Here is a 6,997-nt window from a genome sequence, read left to right on the forward strand (position 1 = left end):
GGGTGGTCGAATTTCGATGGAGGCTAAATTCTAGAGGCCCGTGTACTGTGCGATGTCAGTGCACGTTAAAGAACCCCAGGTGGTCGAAATTTCCGAACCCCTTTCACTACGGCGTCCCTCATAGCCTGACTCGTTTTGCGACGTTAAAACCCCAATAAACCATAAACCCATGTTCTTCAGTGCGCGCGCGAGATTAAAAAGCGCACCTGTCGCGCTGCGCTGTCACACTGCATGCCTGCTTCCGTGCATTTCTTGCGGACTCCTTTCAGTCATACTTAGCTATACTTTGACCAAAAGGCTTCTTAAACAGTTATTTCAAGTTTTATTGCTATGTATAAAGAATATGTTTGTAGCAGGTGCGTGAGCCCGAACAAAAGAAAACTGTTTTTATTCCCCTTCAGTATTCCTGCTTATCGAGACTTAAGTATTTATATGTTGCAGTACATCTTTTTTCAGGCATCACAACTGATGTTTCGATGTGTTTGGTAATTGACTTCATTGTAGCTTCATACTTGCACCATTTAAACTCTGCACATAGCTCTTTTTTCACAAAAGGAAATGTGATTAGGTTTCTGAATAGAGCTGTGCACGGGCCGCAATTTCGAACCCGCGCCCGGCCCGGGACTTAACCTACCGACAGGAAGCCCGGCCCGACACTGAAGGACCCTGAGCACGCTCGTGCTCGGCCCGACCTGCAAAGCGGCGACGACACAAAAAGAGAATTTCAGGAAAATGAGTTTATTTCAATGACATTCAAATTTTGACCTCGCATTCCAGATCACAGTTTGGGATTATACACAAGACACAACGCATAAAGGTATAGATTTATCACTCTAAATATGCAAGTTGTTCATTGATGATGGCTTGATCGAAACAAGAGCGGCGCTCTTTCATTACGAATCCTGCGGCGCTGAAATTTTTCTCGCTGCTTGAATTGGTGGCCGCAACGGCTAATACTTCCATAGCAAGAGAAACGCTTGAAGTATGAAGGGGAATGACAGACGTGGTGTCGTAAGCCATGGATGGCGTGCCACAACAGGAAGACTTTTTGACTTGTTAGAGGATAAGCGAGCAAATAAGCGACAGGGCGGCGCTATACTGCGAATGCCGATGTGGCCGCGACGTCCCTGCTTGTACTATTCACGGGAAGGCACGGTGCTGTGTTCACTTTGCTGACAAGCGATTACGGCGAAACGCAGCACTGCGCCAGAATAGTACAAGCTGAGCCGTAGTGGAGGCGCCAGTGACATTCTTCTAATGCCTTTCATGTGGTGCCCCCCCCCCCCTCCTTCGCTCTCGCCCGCGACTATTGTCCGTCTCCCCGGCCGGAACCTGCCGGGTAGGCGGACAAGAGAGAAGGCTGCCGGCTCTGCGGTGCGCTGCGAGTGGCGAGTGTGGAAGAATTTAACCTTTTCCCGATGTGCTGCTGCAGCGCTACTCCGTGACCCCGCGACCTCGCGTGCGCCGTACGCAGCCCTGCCTCCGCTTCCCAGAACCATCCTTTCTTCTTACAAGGCGCCCAAAACTGGTTGCTTTGCCCCAACGTTGGTACTTGCTAGAACGAAAAATGCGTTTCTAGCCCCAGCTAGCTTTTTTTTTTTTTAGCGTTTGTACTATCCTCCCGTCCTTGTACATGCCCTCCTGGATGGTCTAGACACAAATCACTTCCTGCTGTGCATGCAAGACGCCCAGCGCACCACAGCCATATTCGCACTTCCACATATATGATACATGCTTTGCCCAACTTAGAGCCTTGGGCGTTTGGTTGTGAGTAACACCGTATGGCGCGTAATGCATTCCCATCAGGCAGAATTAAAATATGAGAAAATTCATCGCAAGATATATTTCCTTGTATTCTCCAAGTAAATTACTTCTATACTAACTCCTCCCTTCTGAAGTGACCAAAAGATAAAACAACTCAGCGTGTAAAAAAGGTGAATGCAAAAATACACTACTTTTGTGCAAAATTCACAGGAAGTGCACTTAAATTGCCACAAGTGCATGGCCAATTAAGGAAAAAAAAAACAAGGGCAAAGGACGGAGACGCACAACAGGAACACAGGACGACGCTGTGTTCTGTGTTCCTGTATTCTGTGTTCCGAGTTCTGTGTCCCCGTCTTTTGCGCTGGTTTTCTTTCTACAATCGTGAACCAATTAACTCGCCCAGCTCTCCACTCTACTGGACCAATAAGGCATCAAGCTTCACAGTGCATTAGTGTTATATCTTACGCTACATATTTTCGAATTGTTTTTGCTCGGCATACACGTCTTTCATTTGCTTAGGAAGAAAGCAGCGCAGTCAAGAAAGTTACTCCCTCCTGCCAGCGAAAATTAAAAAAATGCGGGTTTTTCAGCGCCAGTATAAAATCTTTGCATGCTGACGGCATGTTGAAATTTTCGTTAATGCACCGTAATAATTATCTCATGAAGCCCCAGCTCTTGTGGCCCAGGACGAAGAGTACGATGATTTATGGCAATATTTGAGGTGCATTTATGAGCCAAGTTCTTATTGCTCTAACGTTCTCCTAAGCAAATAAAACTGAAAATTGTGATAATTTTGATAATGCTTTATGGAGCTAACACTACCAGGACGTGGTAAATAAACAAAAAATAAATTCTTTGATAAAGGCCTGTACGCTGCACTTGTGCTGCTCATTTATTTCGTGCTGTCCATTTTCTCAGTGCAGTGTCTTCTTTGATATGCATATTTCTGGCTCATTACATACTTTGCTTCGGTTCACAATTCTTCTTTTAGCTATATTTCATCCACTTTCCTGCCATAATCTCTATTCAAACGTAATTTGTGTAATTTTGCTTTGTCCGGGCTCCTGCAATGTTCTAGTATATATGAATGATGTGAAGACCTGTTTCAAGCTGTTGCACTATAATTCAGTCTAACCTCCTCGATCACGATCACCTAAGCCTTTCCTTATCTGTTGCCATACTTTTTTATGGAAACACTTAAAAACAAAGCACCATGATCTATTTCAGTATTGTTTTATTTGCCGATCTAATTTTTTCGAAGATAACATGGGATACCAACTCCCCTTTAATGTCCCCGTTCTCGTCTCGAAGTCGCGAATTTTTAGATGTGCGCTCAGTATTCTCGTTAGTGCATTTGTGCTCACAAGGGACTATAACAGCCAACGCGGCTAATACGCTAGATTTAATCCTGACAAATCGATCTGACATAGTCTCACCTATTACATACCTGCCAGGCATCAGCGACCACTTGCTAATGCACTATGACATTAATCTAGCCACTCCGAACACTAACAAAAAGAAAAAAAATAATAATACGAGACTACAATGGAGCAAATTTTCAGGCGATAAATAATGAACTATTTTTTTTTATCGATGCTTTCCCATAGCTTTGGCGTCCGCAGCATTCAAACCAACTGGAGCATGTTCACAGCTATAATCACCCAACTCACAGAACAATACACTCCTGAACGCACTGCTACCACCCACTCAATAGCTCCCTAGTGTAATAATCACATTAAACGTTTATCTAACAAAAAGAAAGCCTCTACCGCATCGCAAAGTTCTCGCCAACTAGTGAGCGATCGGACTTCGTATTCAGCGGCTTCCAACATGTATGTTCAGGCGCTCAAAAGCGCTAAAAGCACTTCCACTCACATGTAACCACCAATGTCAAAAATTCTGGCGGGTCATTAATCCTTCCACCGACGATAGTTTTGCGTTATCTGACCCGTTAGGCGACCTCATCCCTTCCGACGTTCGCGTCACGATTCTTAACCGCGTAATCACTGACAACTTTACACCCATATCTGATGTATACATATGCCTACAACTCACCACTTCAACTATGTTTTCATGCCACCTATAACTGTTGCTCCTACTGGTGTGAATAAGCTTATTGATGGACTCGGTGTTCATTCCGCTCCGGGTTATGACTGCGTTACTTAAAAAGCACTGCAGCTTATTCGCCCATTATACTAACCAAACTTTTCCAGCATTGACCAGTCAACGCTGCTACTGAGTGTAAGATCGGAAAGGTGGTTACAGTCTACAAATCCGGCAGCAAAGCATCCCCTATTAATTATCGTCCCATATCCCTTACCAATACTTGACCCAAAATGTTCAAACATATAATATTCACCAACCTTGTTAACTTCCTTTCATTGAACAACTTTTTATGTCAGCGCAACATTGTTTTCGAAAACTTTACTCTTGCGAAACACAGTTAATATAGTTTACACATGCATTGCACTGTATTCTAGACCTATCATCACTAACTGGCTGTATATTTCTGAATTTTTCAAAGGCTTTCGACGATGTATGTCACAACCTTTTGGCTCACAAACTAAAACATCTCAATATTGACTGTAACTTATTGAAATGGATTGAATGTCTTCTTAATCGCTCACAATTAGTTATTGCTTACGGTTATAACACCTGTTTTACAGAGATGTCTTCCGGAGTTCCACAAGGTTCAGTTCTTGGACCCTAGCTACTGTTCCTGATCTAACATTAATGATCCCCGCTCTCTTATGGATTCTCATATTCACCTATTCGCTGATGTTTGCGTCATTTTTAGAGAAATAACCAACACTAACAACCTTACATTACTTTAGTCAGTGGCGGTCACAGAGAGTGGTTTTAGGGGGAGCGGACAGACTGCTGTATATAAAAAAAGAAAAAATAGAAACAACGATTTTTCATTTTATTTGCACAAAATTTTTTTTGCGCTTTGTTATTGAAAAATAAATGGCGAAAGGTATAGACGTTATACCATTACTCAATCTTTGAATGTTAACGTTTACGCGAGCAATATTCATTTCGATACCAGGGGAAACGAGTCGACGTCTGAGATAATTGCCACGACATGTCCACTAAGGTCAAAGCACCTGCCCGGACATTTCACCAGTGGGGTTAGCGGCCTTCATTTATCAGTTCTGGGAAATGGCTTAATTTGTTCTGCCCTCAGTCCCCAAGGCGGCTGGTCGGCGCTCCTTGTCAAGCCAGAAAGGGATGGTCCCCTCGCTTGCGTCGCTGTGTCCCTGGTGGGATAAAGACATGAATGGGTGGCTCCCCCCCCCCCCCCCCTCCCGCCGACGAGGTTGTTGGCCACCGCAACCGCAGGTAAATGGCACCGCCGTCGCCGCCGCGCCGGCGGCATGGCAAGACAACGGTGGCGGGAACTTGATTACTTTTGTATTTTGTAAATAGTGTACAAAGCTCTCCCCTGTCCTTTCTTGCTGTCGCTCCCCTCTATACTTCTCCTTACTATCCTCTCCCTTTCCCTGTCGTTTCCGCCGGCTGCAGCTCGGGTGCTTAAGATATTAGATAGCAATTGCCGCAGCCGGCAACACTCTTTTGCTTCCTTTTTTTTTTTAAATAAACCACTACCACCAAGGCAGGAACACGATACCTATCAACGTGTAGAACGTGGAATTGTGTGAAATAAGACAGCCGCTAACAAGGTGAACGTACAAAGCAGGGGACTACTTGACGAGACCGCCACTGACTTCAGTGCGAAGAATGGTGAATGCAGCTATATATGAACAAATGCAAAGTCATGCGTGTATCTAGAAAAACTTCCGTCCCACCTCACTACTACATCGATAACATTTCGTTGGAATCAGCCTCATCATATAAGTGCATCGGCGTCCACATTACTTATTATCTTAACTGGTCTCTTCATACCGAGAACATAATTGAAAATGCTAATCGCATGCTTTGCTACTTACGTCGCAACTTCTTTAACGTTCCTTCCAATTTGAAACTACTGCTTTATCAAACACTAATACGATAAAAACTCGAGCATGCAACACGTGTATGGCACCCTGCTCATGACTTCATTAATGATCTTGAGCTGGTGCAAAATAACTCTGTGCGTTTAATCCTTGTTAACTACAACCGCACAGCTATGAAGTCTAATATCTGCCTCCCATAACTGACATCGCGTAGAAAAGTGTTTCGTATCACCCTGTTCCACAAGCTGTACCATCATCCCGCTCTTCGTGATCACCTCATCCCCCGTACAATTTCTGTATCCCGCCGCATTGATCATGATCACAAAGTTGGAAGTATGTCATGCAACAGAAAATGCTGCTCGCAGTCATTCCTGCCGCGAACCTCATGCGACTGGAACCACCTTACCGCAGAAGTTGCCGGCACTGAAAATTACGAGCAGTTCCGCGTAGCACTAGCTAACATTGTATATTCAGGCGCTGTTTAATGTTCATGTAATCAACTGTATTTTTCTCTCAGTTTTAGTATATTTACCATTCCCCCTGTGTAATGCCACTAGCCCGTTGTGCTCTAAGCGGTGCGGGCCGGGCTCTATTATTTTACTTTCCTTTTAGACTAGCCCACCCTAACATCTGTGTAATGCCACTGGCCTTGAGGGGTAAATAAATAAATAAACAAACAGAGTAATATGCAAGCCTCTCACCCAACATTCACTAATATTTCTTTCTTTCTGTAATAACAATTTGTAGACAGCCTAAAGGCTCATATTTCACTGACGTGAAGGTTCATTTTTCAGTCACAGTTCCATACTGTAGAGCGCAGGATAGCGCTTGTGCTGCATAGTTATTCTTCTGTGTGTGTCATTGTAGGCGCTATTGTTTGTTTTCTCAAGTACTATGCACCGTGTATCCCAAACTGAAGTTCTTCTAAATCTTCTTTGATATTAGCAGTTGCAAATTCAAGCCTTCTGCAGGATTTGAAGGAGGCCCAAGGAGACGAGGACTAATTTTATGCATATGCAAATGTAAACAGCTAATCTATCTGTACTATTGTAACTTGCATTCTCTTTTTTGCTTTATGTGCTGTTCTTATATTTCGTGCCATAATGCTGAATGTCGTGATTTTTGTATGTATTATAGTGTAAATTGATACTGTATGTCTGCTGTCAAAGTGTTTTCTTTTTCTTTACTGTAATGCGCGATTGTAATGTTTATCTCTTATATTGTTTGGTGTACTTTCCATGTTCTTTTAAAGTACCAACTTGTTTTTCCTACGTTCA

The sequence above is a fragment of the Amblyomma mixtum genome, chromosome 7 (genome assembly GCF_055824585.1).
Source record: "Amblyomma mixtum isolate Tamu chromosome 7, ASM5582458v1, whole genome shotgun sequence".
Taxonomy (NCBI): domain Eukaryota; kingdom Metazoa; phylum Arthropoda; class Arachnida; order Ixodida; family Ixodidae; genus Amblyomma; species Amblyomma mixtum.